General features: G+C 37.1%; 1 protein-coding gene across 5 annotated transcripts in view; it reads right to left on the bottom strand.

The window, feature by feature from the left end:
* MAPKAP1 (mitogen-activated protein kinase associated protein 1) overlaps positions 1–18,101 on the bottom strand; it is a 372,056-nt gene that overhangs the window by 148,341 nt on the left and 205,614 nt on the right. The window lies entirely within an intron of this gene.

Raw genomic sequence — 18,101 nt, 5'->3', positions numbered from 1 at the left:
GGGGAGGGTTTGTAAAACAATGAAAGAATCTTTTCTTTTACTTTTCCATAAAAAAAAAAAAAAAAAGAAAAGTAAATGCTGATAGTTTCTCTACCCAGACTTACCTGTCAGTGTTAATCTCATGCCATCTACCTAATTTTAAGTCACCTTTGTCTCTTGAAGGAAAAAAAAAGCCTCACTATCTTTCCTACATGCTGTATTTAAAATGAATGCAGTAACATATTCAATACATAAAAATGAATACTTGTAATTTACTCAAAAAAGAAAAAACTCCTGAGTAAAAGCTGTAAGTAACTTCAATGGCTTAAAATTGGTTTTGAAAATTATTTATAGTGGAAAACAACTCCATGTCAAAGCAAAAGCAGTGCAACAGAAGTTCAGTAGCACCCATCTACAAATGAATTGATAGGAAAACTACTGTACATTTACACAATGGAATATTACCAGCAGTGAAATACAGTGAACTCATAAAACATTATACAACATGGGGAAGCCTAGAGGACATTATGCTGAGTGAAATTTCTTACTCACAAAAGGACAAATACTGCATAACACTGCTGTTATAAAATAGAACAGCCGAGGGGGTGGAGTAGTTGGGGAGAGAATGGGTATAGAATGGATAGTGAACACTTCAATAGAAAAATGAGGGGAAGAACTGTGCAAAAGGAATACATGATCATGCATTACATGTATGACAACAATCTGGAACAAGGGATATATTGTGGACTGGGCTGGGGCGGGTGGAGGAAAATGCACAACAATGAAAAAAAATAAATTCAGCATCTTAGGTCCTTTAGTTAGTCATAAAGTAATTTTCTGTAGTGGAATAATTCTTTTAAAGTGATAGTTTTAAGTGAAAATTAGCTAGTAAAAATTAGTCTTAGTAAGGGAAACCATTTTTCTTACAGCTCTAACAGGATACGTGCATGGATGGTTGGTAAGGGCAGTGGCAGCATTGCACACTTCTCTGTCTAGAATTTCAATATGGATCCACTCAAATATAGTATGATGTTTAAGTACATTTATTGTTTTAAATATCTTCTGAAAAGAACTAATAGGCTCTGTGGGTTACTCAACTATTAATACAAAGGTTTTATAAATCACTTATAAATATGTGTGATAGGAAATCACAGTATTCACTCTATCTCTAGAATCTTCGGTACAAAAATGTAAATTTGCTGATATAAACAAAATGATTTTGTGAGTCTTATGAATAAGAGAACACTTCAGTTCTAATTTCCTTGGGGTATATTCCTCATATGGAGTTTCCTCAACTTTTTGAAACTCCAACCTGTCTTCCAGAGTGGCTGTACCATTTTACAATACTAACAACAGTATAAGAGAGTTCTTATTCCTTCACATCCTCTCCAACATTTATTACTTTCAGTTTTACTAAACTTTGCCACTGCTACTGGGGTGAGATGGTATCTCACTGTGGTTTTGATTTTTATCTCTGATTTTGAGCATTTTTTCATGTGTCTGCTGGCCATCTGAAAGTCTTCCTCTGTGAAAAAGACAATGTCTTTTGCTTAATTTGTAATTGTATTATCAGTCTTTTTCTTCTGGAAGCCCGGGAGTATTCTGTAAACTTTTGTTATGAGACCGTTGTCTGAGATAGTACTGCCAAATGTTTTTTCCCAGTCAGAAAAAAAAAGAGAACCTTTCACGGTTTAAAATCAGGAACGGTGTGCACTGAGGTTGTATCCTACCCCCATATCTATTCAATATGTATGCTATTATATGTATCTATTCAATATGTATTTGAGAAACTGGATTAAATGAAGACATGTGTGGTGTTATCAGAGGAAGATTCACCAACCTCCTGAATTATGTAGATGACACAACCTTGCTTGCTGAATTGAGGAAGACTTGAAACACTTGCTGAAGAAGATCAAAGACTATAGCCTTCAATATGGATTACATCTCAACATCAAGAAAATTTAAAAAAAAAGAAAAAAGAAAACAAAGTTCTGATAGTCAAAACACTGGGCCAACAAGTAATATCATGACAGATGGACAAAACCTGAAACTGTCAATGATTTCATTTAATTGGATCCACAATCAACAACCTGGGCACCAGGAGTGAGGGGATCAGGCTTTGGGCTGAGAGTGTTCGGGGCTAGTCGGCTGTCAGGGATCTCCCCCAAATACTAAAGAACAGTGATGTCAGTTTGAACACTAAGATGTACCTGATTCAGACCATGGTCTTTTCAATCACTTGTTATATGCATCTGAGAGTTGGACAATGAATAAGGATGACAGAAGAACAACTGGTATCTTTGATTGTGGTATTGGAGAAAAGCATTTGACTACCCCATTGTTGTTATGTGTCATCGAGTCACCTGTGACTCATAGGGACACTACATACAGCAGCCCTAAACCCTGCTCTATCCTGTACCAATCTTATTGTGTCTGACACATACATCCCCGTACCCCCAGTCATTGAATCAATCCATCTCATTGAGGGTCAGTCTCTCTTGTGCTGTCCCTTCACTCTCCCAAACATGACATTCTGATGCAAGGACAGGTCCCTCCTTGCAACATGTCGAAAGTATGTCAGCTGAAGCTTCAGAATCCTTGCCTCCAAGGAGCAGCCTGGTCTTACTCTCTCTAGGACATAACTGTTTGTTCTCCTAACTGTCCATGGTATATTCAGTACTATTCTCCAGCACCACAGCTCAAAGGTATCTACTCTCTTGCTATCATCTCCAGTCACTGTCCAGCTTTCTGGTGCAGAGCAAGTAATTGCAAAGATTATGGCCTGGATCTGGCACACCTTAGTCTCCAGACTGACATCATGCTCTTTAATACTTTGGAGAGGTCTCTGACAGCAGACTTGCCCAATGCAATTCGTCTTTTAATTTCCTGGCTGCTTGTACCAAGAGTACTGATTGAGAAGCCAAGCAAACTAAAGCTGTTAACAATCTCAGTCTCTTTACCACCTATCATGATGCTGCCAACCAGCCCAGTGGTAAGAATCTTTGTTTTCTTGATGTTGAGCTTCAATCCAAATTGAAGTCTGCAGTACTTGACCTTCTGCAGCAAGCACTTCAGGTCCTCCTCAGTTTCAGCAAGCAGGGTTGTATCATCTGCATAACACAGACTGTTGATGAATCTTTTTCCAATCCTGATGCCACATTTCTCCTCTAAGAGCGCAGCTTCCTGGATAATCTGTTCTGCATACAGATTGAAAGGGTAGAGACAGGACACATCCTGGTATACACCCTTCCCAGTTTTGAACTCTGCAGTGTTTCCTTGCTCTGTTTTGACGATTGTCTCCTAGGTCAAGTATAGGTTTCACATAAGCATGATCAAGTGTTCTGGGATTCTCATTCTTCTCAGAGTTAGCCATAGTTTGTTGTGATCCACATAGTCAAATGCCTGTGCATGGACTTCCCAAAAATTGAAAGGATGTATCTTGGAAAAAGTGTACCCAGTGTATGTCTTAGAGGTAAAGAACGCAAGACTTTGGCTAACATATTTTGGGCATGCTGCTTGGAGAAGTCATTCCTTGGAAAGGGAACTCATGCTTGGAAAGGTGGAGGGTCAGTGAAAGAGGAATAGCTCCAAGAGTTGGACTGACACTCACTGGAGCAAAGGGCTCAAGTGTATCACAGATGAAGAGGATGACACAGGATAGGACAAGAATCAGGTCTGCTGTTCACAGGGACACTATGAGTCATACTTGAGTCAATGGCAACTAACAACAACAACAACAACAACAACAACAACATGGTCATGAAATCACCTGAGTCAGTTCCAATTCCATGGCATGGTCTCTGAATTTTGATATGCATGGCATGGATTTGTTTGCTTGTCAATAAAAAAAAACCCAACTGATGCAGCAGATTCAAATGCAAGTATAATTGAGTCTCATTCTCCTACAAGGTATAAAGCTTATGTATGTATGTATTTATTTATTTTATGTGTGTACCATCAAATTGGATCTGACTGGTACAGGAGGTGATTGTTCCTCCTTCATCAGCAGAGCATCTGGTGGATTTGAACCACGCACCTCTGGGATTGCAATGCAAAGTATAAAGCTTTTAAGTCACTGGAAAACAGAAGGTCACGTGTAGAAAAGGCTGAAAAACAAACTCTATAAAGAGAAAGCTAGGTGAGATGGTGTGTCTATGTGGAAGTCCAACAGAGATAATGACAGTTGACATCCACTGAACACTTACCAAAGACTATGGGTTTTATATGCATTCAGTTAAAATAACCCTATAAAAAAAAAGAATTATATTCACAAAAGAGAAAAAGAATTATATTCACAAAAGAGATAACTGAATAGCAGTTGAACTATTTAATGCCACAGCTTGCGCAAAGGCACAACAAGGGTTGAAATATGGGTAAATGTGGTACCAAAGTCCTCTCTACTGAACCATACAGCCACCCACAACCAAAGCATTTGGGATTTCTAAGAAGAATAGTATACTTATGCTCCAGTGGGCTGTACACACTGCATCTATTTACTGGAAATTTGGCACAGTGGCTAGGAGCACAACTTTGGAGTATGACATCTAGGTATGAGCCCTAGATCTCCTACTTATTAGTGGTGTGCCCTTGTATACACTCTTGTATCCTCTCTGAGCTTTAGTTTACAAAGTAAAAGACCCGACCAATTCAAATAGCTGTTCTAATGATAAAACGAGCTAAAGAGAGGGGCGAGAAGTGTTTGGTAGACTGTCTGGCAAATATAAGGTAATTATTATACTATATCCACTATTTAAAAACCACAGGCCAACTGAAGAAAATGTAATTTCAAAGATGTTATTTTGTATATAAAGATAGATATATGATTCTACAAAAAAGAAAAAGAAGATTATTAGTAATTAGGATATTAATGTTTAAGTTTAGAAAGCTACACTAATTTAAGTATGATCTGACTCAGGTGTTTGTAAAAAAGCATTCTTTCACACTATAAAAAATTTCTGAACCACAGAAAAGCAGAAAGATTTGTACACTGAAAATCCACGTACTCACCATTTCTATAACTCACAATTAACACTATACTATGTTAAATGCTTGGCTGCTGACTGAAAAGATGGGTGGTTTGAACTGGCTCTGTGGGAGAAAGAAGCAGCAGTTGGCCTTGTTAAATATTGCTGTTGTGTGCTATCGACTCAGAACCCACCCACTGCTGACTCCCCAAATGGCTTTTCAGAGGAAGTTAATCGCATGGGAGGAGATTGCTCGAGCTTCTGGTAGATTCGAACTGTGTGCCTTGGGGATTACAACCCAGCTTCTTTCCATTAGGCCACCAGAGCTCCCTTCTAGTCTCTATAGGATTAGTCAAAACTTGTGATCCAGTCAAATGCCTCTGCATAATCAATGAAACACAGATAGACATTCCTCTGGTACATCCTGCTTTCAGCCAAGATCCATCTAACATTAGCTATAATATCCCTAGTACCACAGCCTCTTCTAGCACTTCAGGCAGTTCTGTCGACGTGCTGTTCCAGTCATTTTTGGGTAATCTTGAGCAGAATCTTGGCTTGCATGTGATATCAAGGATAACAATAATTTCCATACTCTGTCAGGTCACCTTTCTTTGGAATAGGAACAAATATAGATCTCTTGCAGTCAGTTGGCTAAGTGGTTGTCCTCCAGATTTCTTGGCACAACTTTGTGAGCACATCCAGGGCAGCGTCTGTTTGTTGAACTATGTCAATTGGTATGCCCTCAATTCCTGGGGCCTTGTTTTTTGCCAATTCTTTCAGAGCAACTTGAACTTCTTTCTTCAACACCACAGATTCTTGCTCATACTTTGCTTCATAAAATGGTTCTGTGTCCTCCAATTCCTTTTGGTACAATCACTCTGTATACTCTTTCCATCTTCTTTTAATGCTTCCTGGATCATTTAATATTTTGCCCAAAGCATCATTAAGTATTGCAACTCGAGGCTTGAATGTGTTCTTCAGTTCCTTGAGCTAAAGAAACATTGCATGGTTCAAAACTGAGAAGGGTGTACACCAAGGATGTGTCCTATCTCCATACCTTTTCAATCTATATTCAGAACAGATTATCCGGGAGGCTGGGTTCTATGAGGAGAAATGTGGCAACCCACATGTGCCAGGATTGGAGGAAGACTTATGAACAGTTTGCGTTATGCAGATGACACAATCCGATTGTTGAAACTGAAGAGCACCTGAAGCAGATGACACAGCCCTACTTGCTAAAACTGAAGAGGACCTGAAGTTCTTGCTGCAGAAGGTCAAGCACTACAGCCTTCAATATGAATTGGAACTCAACATCAAGAAAACAAAGATTCTCATCACTGGGCCAATTAGCAGAGTTATGATGGACAGTGAAGAGACTGAGATTGTTAACAGCTTTAGTTTGTGTGGCTCTACAATTGACACTTTTGGTATCAAAAGCCAGGAAATTAAAAGACGAATTGCATTGGGAAAATCTACTGTCAGAGACCTCTCCAAAGTATTGAAGAGCAATTATGTCAGTCTGGAGACTAAGATGCACCTGATCCAGACCATAGATTTTAGAATTACTTGCTATGCATCAGAAAGCTGGACAATGATTAGGGATGATAGAAGGAGAACTGATGTCTTTGAGCTGTGGTGATGGAGAATAGTACTGAATACACTGAATATGGATTGCTAGGAGAACAAACAGGTTCATCCTAGAGAGGGTGAAACCTGGCTGCTCCTTGAAGGCAAGGATTCTGAAGCTTTGTCTGATATACTTTGGACATGTTGCAAGGAGGGACTGGTCCTTGGATTGGGATGTCATGCTTGGGCACTTGGCTGTGATTTAGAAGTTTGCATACTTTTGCCCCCTGCTAGCTTTGCTAATGTTTGTTCTATCATGTATCTGTGTATCCCTTATCATTTATATTTTGAAAAATATACAGATGTTTTGAAGAAAGAAGATACCAGGATATGCACCCCTAAACATTTCATTATGTATATCATTAACTGGGAGTGAAATATCTAAGATTATAATTTTTTAGGTAAAATTTATGCATAAAGATATGCACAATTGACAGTTCTGACAAATGTACACACCTATGTGTTGACAAGCCTTTATTATAATATAGACTACTGCTTTTAATCTAGAAAGTTCCTTCATCTATGTAAAATATTAAATGAGGAAGCTGTGACTTAGGGGGAAGAAAAAGATATTAAAGAATCAGGGTACCTATGTTAAAATTACGATTTACAATACTTACTAGTAACATGAACGCACACACACACACAGAGAAAATTCATTAAAAACATTAAAAAATAATTTCACAAGTTCTTTTATAAAAATTAAATGCATAAATAGTTGGTATGCAGTAAGTATTGGATGGACGTAATCATATAGGTCATTACTTTGTGTCTCTCAATTCCCCCATGCACAGGGCACAATCTAAGGATGCTACCTTCAAAAAGAAAATGGTGAGGGGAAAAAAGTTAAATGAGAGATGGGAGAGGAAAGGCATCTCTCTGCATAGGCAGTCCTCTCCCAATTTATCCACTCTGACTTCAGCTAATTAAACATCTGTCTCAATGATCTCCTCAGCAAATTAGTCATCCCCATTTTGTGACACTGATTGTTGGTTGCAGCCTTTTCCCCACTTGCTACCATTCCCAGAAACTTCTAGGAGTTTACTCACCAGGCACATGGCAAAGAATGATGCAGGGTCCCCATTAACCCCCTACAGTTGCCCTTGGTGCCAGTGCTGTTCATAATGCTGCCAGGAATGCCCTTAGATATATCTCCCCAAAATAAAACTGTTAAGAAGTAACATCATTTTAGCCTACACTTCTGATTTCCAGATATAATGCATTTTCTAAGTGCTATGCATATGTACAAGAATTTCAGAGCATTTGACAGAATACTCTATTTTTTAAATGAGTTTTGATGACAAAGCAAGTAGGTAACATATGGTCTCTAATGAAGTGAGTTGGAGATGAGTGAATTAACCAGTTAGCTAGTCCATACATATAAACAAAAGCTCTGCTCGTAACTGAAGAGCCAGAGACAAACATGTGACTAGACTGGTCTGGATGCAAGTGTGTGTTTTTGTGAATGCAAACGGGCACCTGTGGGAGTGGAGACTAATCCTGACCACAGGCCAAATCCTAAGAATGATTTTCTAATAAAAAATTGGAAGTTTCTTATATTATACTTACTCTCAATCCCTCTTTCTAACAAAATAATTGACTGAGAAAAAAAGACTGGCAAAAATAATTTTTTAATAAAAATAAATGACTGATACACTTATTTCAAAATCTTAACTACATTAAAGATCTAGAAATGAAAACAAAAACAATGAGACACCCACAACTAACCATCAGTGTGAGAAACATCCATGGTTGGGAAGGGCATGTGCAAAGACGCACTTTCATATATTCCTGGAGTATCAAAGAATAGCTTTCAACTTTTTTTTTTAAAATTATTATTTTGTGTGTGTGTGTACTGTCAAATCAGATTTGACTGGTAGAGGAGGAGACTGTTCAGCTTTCAACTTTATAAAGGCTGTTAAATTTGTTTTTCTTAACATTTTAAATAAACAAAGCTTTGGACAAGTAATCTTATACTTAAAATGTAGCACAAACGTGCAATTCATATTCACACAAGATTGTTGCATGTTTCATAATTTTGCAATAATGAAAATTTGGAAGTAATCTAAATATGTTTGGAAGCAGGAGTTGCATCCACTTCTTAAATGACATGCCTCTGGAAACTGAACTTTGATAAATGCCAATAGTTGAAGAGGGGCTTCATACCTTTTGTTCATAAGGTCGCTATTAGTCATGCTTGACTTGAAGGCAATCAACAACAACAATCTAAATATGCATTAATTGAGGACTAGTTAAAGAAATATAATTAGAAGGATAAAAAATAGTGATTGATCATTTATAAAAAAGAATGTTTATAACATTACTGAAGAAAAAATATAAAATTATAAATACTAAAACTTTCTTTAAAATTCAAACCATTTTATTCACAGATTTTGGAGAAAGAGGCAGGAAAAACTAAGTGCAAAGACAGCAGTCCAGCCAGCATCACCTTTAACTTGCAGATGCCAAAAAGCACCAAAATAATTTTTTAAAAAACCTTTTATATAGAATTTGTCCTTTATTTGACAGCTTTTACTAGGTGCTGGATATATAGTGATTTTTTTTTTAAGTACACTGCCCTTAGGAAACCTCTACCTTCTATGTATATCTGTATGTGATTATGAAAAAAGAAACAAACGAAAGGATTTACACCAAAGAAGTTTACAATGAACGATGGCTCTGCACCTTGTTCTATTCCGTGCCATACTCCTAATTTACTCCAGCTCATTGTTACATCCACTGTGTCAATACATCTTGTTTAGGGTCTTCTTCTTTTTGGCTGACCCTCCATCTTTTCAAGGATGTTGTCTTTTTCCAAGGACAGGTCCCTGCTAACAACATACACTCAAAGTATAAAAGACAAAGTTTTGGCATCTTTGCCTCTAAGGAGCACCAGATGTGCTTTTCCTATCATCTTAAACTCTCTGACTTTGTTCTGTCTGAACGGTGTTCCCCATCCTCCTTCTTGTGGCCAGTTACTCTTCAAGTCTCACTCAGATAATCTGTGCAAGATGGTTCTTTCTGATTCTCTCAGCAAAGTACACCTAGGCCCTATATGGAATTCCACTAAAACACAAATGGTATTGGATATGTCTGTTGATCTACCTTCCCAACAGCAAGTTCTTAAATGGTAAGGGCTATTTCTTGGGTCTCTACAAAATCCTTAGTACCAAAACAGTGCCTATTAGAAAACAGCCTTGTAATACATTAACATACCGACTCTTCTAGTGTCAAGTACAATATCAGGCCTCCAAAGATCTGCCTTTGCCTATTATCTGCAGCTTGTCTTCTGCTCATTTTCTGTTCTAATGATTATGAAGTTCTCATGCTCTATAACTGTTTTCCAAAACATGCTGCCCCTTCTGACGGAAAAGTTACTCTCCCCACTTAGCCATCTGGCAAAGTTCAAATCAATCTTCAAAAGGTCATCATAGAAACCACTTATTTTAGAAAGATTTTTCTGACCATCCTGTCCTACTACACAGTGTATTTTTTCAACTGTAATTTGTGTCAAAGTTTACAAAGAAAATTGGTTTTTCATTCAACCACACATATACATTTTTGTTTTAGATCATTAATTACAACACTCACAATGTAATCACACTTTCCGCATTTCCTTCCTGTGACTCCTATTCCCATTAATTTTTCTTTCATACTTCTTCTGCTTTTAGGGTTTTACCATAGGCAAATGCTGTTCTTTTGACTTTATACCAATGATAATTCTAAGGAGTGAATGCTTCCCTGGTGTTAAAACTAATCTTATAGTCTTGCTTATTGTGAGGATGAAAGTAGCCCTATAGGACTGAGGGGTTTTTTTGTCCAGTTCAAAGATGACTAAGAGACAGCATCTCTATTCGACCATAAGCTTGGCTATTTGTATGTTTTGTTCCACCATGTCACCCATGTTATTCAGGATTTTCTACTGTGACTTCTTTTAGAGTGGTCAGTAATAACTATCCAGTAATTGTAAGGACTTTCTTTTCTGTGGAGCTTTTTGTAGCTGATATATTTCTTCTCATGAATTTGCCATCTTTTATTGTCTCCTTCCATGAATCTGTCTTCTCATTGGTTTTTCTGCGTGGTTTCTAGTACAGTGGAAGCACAGAGTAGGTAGCAGTCAAGGATGGTTACTGGACCAAGCAGGGTCTCCTAGAGCCCAAAAGAATGTGAGAGTGTACACAGTTCTTTCACATAGTACCCTTGACTAGTCAGCACTCACCTGTTTCTGTGTCAGGCCTGAGGCAAGGGAGGCTCACAGAGAAAAGTGCATAGTTAAATACATACTTTACCCAAAATCCTTGTCTAAGGATTTGCCCTCAATTTTTACATTTCTAAAATCAAGATGAAGCTTGCAGTAAATATAAACATGTTATGCAGAAGCATTTCTCTTTATTTCTTTTCTCCAGAAAATTATTACTCAATTAACAGTGTTCTAAAGTTAGACCCTAGTGAACCCAGGAAAAGGTCCATCCTCTGACTATAAACTGTTACACCTTACATGTACCACAGTGTCTCATGGGAGTATAGGCCTTTTCCCTTTCTTTCATTTTGTTTGTTCTTCAATCTAATCTATGCTTTAACTGCCCCAGATGGAATGAATGAATAGATTTAGTAATGGAAAAGGAACTTTTGAAAGATTAGTGACTATAGGAAGAGTAAATGCTGGTCAAACATAGTTTTGGCGAATGATATATTTCAAGTTTTTCTGATGTGGCAGTTGTGAGAGCTCGTAACACCCTTCTAAAATAATTGGGTCTCTAAAGTGGTTCCAAAAGATTTTTGCTTGACATAAATTCTCTAAATTTCCAGGCTTTCTGGATAAAATAGTTGACTGCAATGCCATCTTTAACGTGCTCTGCTCTGTACTCAAGAAGATCCATCAGGAGTCTCGGAGCACTCCAGACAGGGTCGGGGGGAGTGTGTGTGTGTGTGTCAGGTGAGATGAAACAAGATAAAGAGGCAGAAAGAGGAGGCAATGAGGAATATTTAACTCAGAGCTTTTTGCCTGGGGCACTTCTGAGTTATACCTTTAAAAACCATTGCAGTCCTAATTTACTATACCATTTCCCACTGGGCCATTGGATATTGAGTATCAGGTCTTTATTTCTTACTCAGCCCTCACACATGACTGACATCAACATGATTCTTCAGTCTTTCACAAGGAGCACTTTTCTGCAGAAATTACTACACTGTGGACAAAAGCCATCTAAAGAAGTGTATTTATTCTTTTTTTCTTATAAGGAATTACCAGATACAACATAATAAAACTATACAGCTATGTTTCTGGATCACGAATCCTGCTTTCAGTTAAAAAAAAAAGTTACTGGATTTTCTATCTTTAAACACATGTAGCAAGACTATGTTTTCCTCTCAACCTCAGAGTCAGAAGATTCTCCAGCTTACTTTAACCTTTGGTAAACATTTCAGGTTACAAAAGTTTTAAAAATCCCATGTCATTGAAAACATGTGAGCTTTACATTTCTACAGGGCAGTTCAGGACAGGTATATGTTGCTTTAAGAAAGCCAGACATAAAACATTAAAACTGACACCAATACAGACAAACTGCTCAATTACAAAAAGAATTCCTGGCTTTATATCCAGATTCACCACAGGGTTCCTTTAAATGCTCTACTTCCCTAGCACATTAGATCTTAGAATCAATGAACATTTCTGTTTACAGAATTTTAAATTTGTTCTCCCATTAGGGTTCTAATAAGCAGTATGGTACAATAAAAAAAAGAATATGGGCTTTGAGGTCAAAAAAGCCTAGGCTCCAATTTAGAGTCCATCATTTACTTACTGTGAAAATTTTAACTTCTTTAAGTTACTCTGATAACTTTGATTTCACTGACAGACAAATCTCCCTTAAAATACTATTGATAAGTAATCAATTAATTTGTATAAAAGTAAGACCACTGTGTGAGATATTTCTGCCAGTCTGTGTTATTGTTGTTATATACTGAGTTGGAATCAACATAGCTGACCCTTCAGTGGGTTTTCAGAAGCAGTAAATCACACAGGATGAGACTGCCCACCTTTCTCTCTCAGAGTGGCTGGTGGACTATAGGACTACAGATTAAAGGAAATATCATGTTATAGGCTATCAAGCCCCCCAGGCTGGTTTCCTGGGTTCTCTATATTCTCTACATATTGCAACCATCAATTGTTGCCACTTGTTTAATTATTTCTTTCAAGTTCTTTTATTTCTTCTTATTCATATTCTCTGCATGGCCTTTGACTCTTTCCATTTCAGTTATCTCACAGTGGTTAGAGGTTTGAGTTTGATACTAAAATCTAATAGATGGAAGATATTAAAGGGGTAGGAGTAGATATGATCTGATTCACACTTTAAAAAATACCTTTTCAGCTTCTATGCAGACAACAGACTGGAGGCAGCCAGTGCAGAAGCAGGCAAACCAATCAGGTGCTATTACAATAACTCAGGTGAAAAACTGGTATTCTGGAGGCAAAGCTGACAGGATCTGCTAATGGTTAATATCTGGAAAGTTAGAACAGGAGAAAACTCAAAACTAATAATGGATGTTTGATTTAGGTAATGGACAGAGGCATCTTTTACTGTTTTGGACACCTGCTACATTTCTCGTTAGAGGGTTAATTCGAAAAAAATTTTTTTCATGGAGAGTGAAGAGAGTTAACTGCTAAGTAATCTGAAATATTCTTTTTTATAGTAAAATATGGTATGCCCTTAACAGCTACTACTTTAAATTGTACCACTCCTCCCCCTTCTGCCCAAATCTTTCCAGCTTAAATGTGAAGGTCACTGCTTAAATGTCAATTTCCCAAGAAGGAGCTCCCTGACCATCCTCCTTTAAGATGCAGTGAGCTTCCCTGAATCCTATTATCTTTCTCTCAGCTACTTACAGTCATTCTTCCAACAGAACATAAGGGTCCCTCAGTAAGGGTCTTGTCTGTTTGGTTCACCACTATCTCTCTGAACCTAGCACAGGCCTAACACATAAGAAGACATTATAAGTGAATATACAATACGTGAACAATACATAATGAACCAGCATTTATATTTTATATGGACTTTTAAGATAAAACTTGAGAATCCAATGATGCTATCTATCAATGAGTTGTCTCTTAGATCAGAACACTACATTCTCTGTGGCAGATGTGTACATCTGCTCTTGGATGAGAAATACTTTAGGAACTAATGTTTCAGAAGCGTTGCACTAGACTATCTCATTGATGATGTTCTAGAACTCCTGTGAAAACATAATTCATTTAAAAGTAATAAGGTACTCTGTTAAGCAGAAGTGTTTTAAACAAGTTCACTTGACAAAGTTAGAACTTTTCTTCAAAATTTTAGGTGAAATTTCATAAAAGTGAGCAATACAAAAAAATGCCATGAAGGTTGCTAACACTGTCAAAACTTTTCATAAGGATCTTTAAATTAATAAAAATTAATTTTACATTAAAAAGCAAAGATAGTAATTTTTCAGTTATTATTATTCTGTTCAACCTTATAGCAAATAGACAAAATACATTCATTTCATCATCAAAATCAACACTAAAACAGACCTATACAGAAAAGAATTCAGCTCAGTAAATCCTACTTTTTGTCTTTTGTCAATCAAGAGATACCTACATTTTTGTGTCAATGTTAAAACTGAAATTGGAGCTGTCGCTATTTTCAACAGTGTTCCTGTTGTTTTCATCACATTTCAAGAGGCTGGTAGGGAATACATTTTTGAAAAGTAATTTTTACTGTAGTAAAAAAAATTATGCGACAAAAACTGACATTTCAATACTTTTACATGTACAATTTAGTGACTGTAATCTGACTGTTTTGTCACTGATTCAGAACTGACCCATAGCTGACTTTTTAGTGAGTTTTCAGAGGTAGTAAATCTCAAGGGAAGAGAATGCCCACCCTTCTCTCATGATGAAGCTGGAGGATTGGAACCGCATGTTTTAGTGACTGTAACAACTTTTGTAAATAACAACAAAATACTAAGAAGCTCAGGACTTCACTGATTATGAGAGGTGACCTTGACAGATGGAATACTTTGATGAATTAAGGTCTTCATTGAATAAATAAAAGGTTAGTTTATTTTACTGGCTAACACAAGGGACCTGACAGTCTATTCTTCAGTATTTAAAAAACACACCCACTCAATTGTTAAAATTAACTGGTCTGAAATGGAATTCTCTATTTGCAGTTTCCTTAAACAGTGAGGACTTAAGTGCCTATGCAGGTAGATTCCAAATGTCAAGTAGGTCAGTAATAAAATGAAAAGCTAGACAGAAATTTTTAAAGAGACATTTTAAATGGGTTTTTTAAAGGGGCCTTGGCAGAAAACTGACTGAGACATATTGTGAAAAGGCTACTATACTTGCATGAATATTAATAGGAAAAAGCTTGCAGTGTTCATAAATAGTATAATTTGATGAAATAATTACAACTAGTACGAGTCAAAATTTTATATCAGTCTATAATGCTATACTATCTATTAAAAAAACTCATATGATAAGGGTTTTCCATCAACAAAGTTATTTACCTTAAAAAAAATTCTCTTGTTCAAGCAAACATTTACCAATTTCTAAAAATTTGAGAGGAAGCACCAGAAGGAAATATAAAAGACTAAACATTAGGACTGTCATTATGCACTATCTTGATGTAATAATGAAGTAGTTTAATTTCACTATTATCTTTAAAAGGTTATGTGGTTAGTCTGAATGGAAAAAGGTAAGAAAAAGAACTGCATTATCAGCCAATCAAAGGATTTCTGAAACCTTGTTTTAATACAAATAGCCTCTAACAAACAAATAATGTGAGAAATTTCATCTCAACATGGCATGTGGTTCAAGTTCAATTGGTATTTCTCCTCTTTCCCTTTAAGAGTTCCAAGGGGAAAAGCATTGTTCTGCATTAAAATCAGCTGAAAGCTGCTGGAGAGGCTGAACAATCTAATTTTTTACCAGACATGGGCATGGTAGGCAATGTCCCATAAAAACTAAGCAGGTCATAGTGGCAGAGTCTCAGGGGGTAGAGGAGGAGCAAATGCCTTTTACGTCGCTAAGCTTATGCGCTATAATGGGGAAATATGATATCCAACTGTTATCACATTTTTAAATAAAAGTTCTTGTGTTTCCTTGTATAACAAGAAGAAACTTTCCCCCCCCATTGATCATCTTTGAAAAGAAGTCCATTATATATCACAAAGTTCAAAAACACAAAATATACCCAGCCTTTAACAATGTAACCTTAAACAAATACCTTGGTCAAACTCACAATTATTCTATTTTATGAAACTGGACTTAATATGGCCACTGTTGTTTGTTGTTGTTTACTGTTTAGGTATAACCGACTCACTGTTGAACCTCCAGGGAGTTCTCAAAGGCAGTAAATCTTATGGGAGGAAACTGCCCATTTTTCTTCTGTAGAGGCAGAAGGTGGATTCAAACTACATACCTTTGATTTTGCACATTATTCCTTACCACTAAGCCACCAGAGCTCCCCAACATGGCAGTAGGAGGAACCAGTATCAAATGGTTTCGCTAATATGAAAATAAGGAGCTCTGGTAGCGTAAGGATCAAGAGTTCAGCTACCATTAGAAAGGTAGAAGTTCAAATACACTAACCACTCCTTGGAAGAAAAAGCTGGTGACATGCTGTTGTACAGATTACAGCCAAGGAAAAATAATGTGGGGTTGTTCCACTTTGTCTTATAAATCCCAAAACCTAACCCACCGCTGTCAAGTTGATGCCAACTCATTGTGACCCTCCACTGGGTTTCAGCGGCTCCTTATGGGAGGAGCCTACCATATTTTTCCCTTAGAATGGCTGATGGGTTCGAATTACCAAGGTTCTGTGTAGTCAGTTTAGTCAATTAAATGTTATTGAGTTAATTCCAACTATGACACTTCACTGGGTTTCTAAGGCTGTACGTTATAATGGGAGCAGACCATCCACCTTTCGCTTGAGATTTGAACCACCAGAGAGAGATACTTGGTCTCCTGATTAGCAATATAACATGGTATGGACTATGCTAATGAAGCTCCCAATGATATGGCAAAGATGCTGACAGAAATGACAGGGACACTCAAATATGAATATGTAAATATGTATGATGAATATGGTTGATGGGAATAGACAGAGATGAACAGGAATACTATTAGACAAAGATAGCTGGAAAGAGGGAAAGATACTGGCTCTGCTGTATCCCAATAAATTAATAAGTTTCATAGTCAGAGAAAAAAAATCTGACAGAATTTATACTAAGAAGGTTAAAAAAATTATACCTACCTTCTTCTTTGACAGTTTAGACTAATAATTCCTTAGAATATAATTAATTATACCACAAAATACACTATTATATTAAAAAATTAAGGACAAACCCAGAGAATAGCACTAGGATCTGAAAAGACAAATGCTCATTAAACCATCTCTGAGTAGTTGAAGCTAATTTTAAAAGCTATTCAATTGGCACCTAGAATCCCCAAATATCTACTCTCTCCTGGGAAGGAGAAGATATGCCTCTTCAATTACCTGTTAAATGCAAAGAGGTTTGACCCACACAGAGTGGATAAAAGTCACCCAAAAAAATGAACAAAAGAGGTGTTTGGAAAAACCAGAACACCATTCATCCCAGCTAACGACTTGTTCATTATGAGTGATGATGGATAAAGACTTCTCATGCTGAGATGAAATCAAGATTTATATGCATTGTTTCCTCCCCCAACTTGTGGGAAGATCATCATCATTTAATTCTATCTCTGCGGCCAGTGATGGGCATCCAGAGAGCCGGTTATCAAACGGCGCAGTCAGCTGGCAAAAGCCGAAACGTGCAGTTGGCACATCTGGACGGAGCCGCCACAGCCGAGGGTGAACAATGACTCCTGGCAAGCATCCAAATTGCTTGCAGACGCTAGCAGGTCTCATCTACAACCGCCCCTACCAGCATCTCTCTCTCTCTCTTTTTTATGAGAATCAGATTTTCATTGCTCCATTCAATTGCTCTCCTCTGCCATTTTTTACAGCTCTTATCGTTCCCCTGGAATATGGCCTTGAGACAGCTCATCCGTGTCCTTCACTGTGTTATCTCTTCTAACTTTTATTAAAACTTCAGCTTTCATCTGAAGATAGCTAATTAAATCTGGAACAGATTATATGCCTCCCTTAAATAGAGCACAAAACTATTTTATTTACACTGAGCAATGTCTCTTTTTTTCCTTTCCAAAGAAACCAAAGATGTTTAAGACATCTAATGTATTTACAAAGCTATTTGACAGGTCATATATAGGTTGATTTATATTGAAGTTGATTGTGGTATGACAAAATTTTTAGCTATTTCTCAAAATGATTATTTCTCAATGCCAGCAGTACTGAGACCATTTTAAAAATATCATAGTAGTATATTCAGTCCATTTTCTGTGATGAGGACTCAGATGCTTGTGCACTTAAGTGATTCCTCTCATATTTTTAAAGTTGTCCCCATTTAATAAAAATTAAGAGCACTTCCCACCCACTGCCTACTTTTCTCCCTATACCCCAAACATTAATA

Source organism: Elephantulus edwardii, unplaced genomic scaffold (assembly GCF_000299155.1).
Source record: "Elephantulus edwardii isolate Elephantulus edwardi_28Jun2011 unplaced genomic scaffold, EleEdw1.0 scaffold00116, whole genome shotgun sequence".
Lineage (NCBI taxonomy): Eukaryota > Metazoa > Chordata > Mammalia > Macroscelidea > Macroscelididae > Elephantulus > Elephantulus edwardii.
This window is presented reverse-complemented; position numbering and strand designations above follow the sequence as displayed.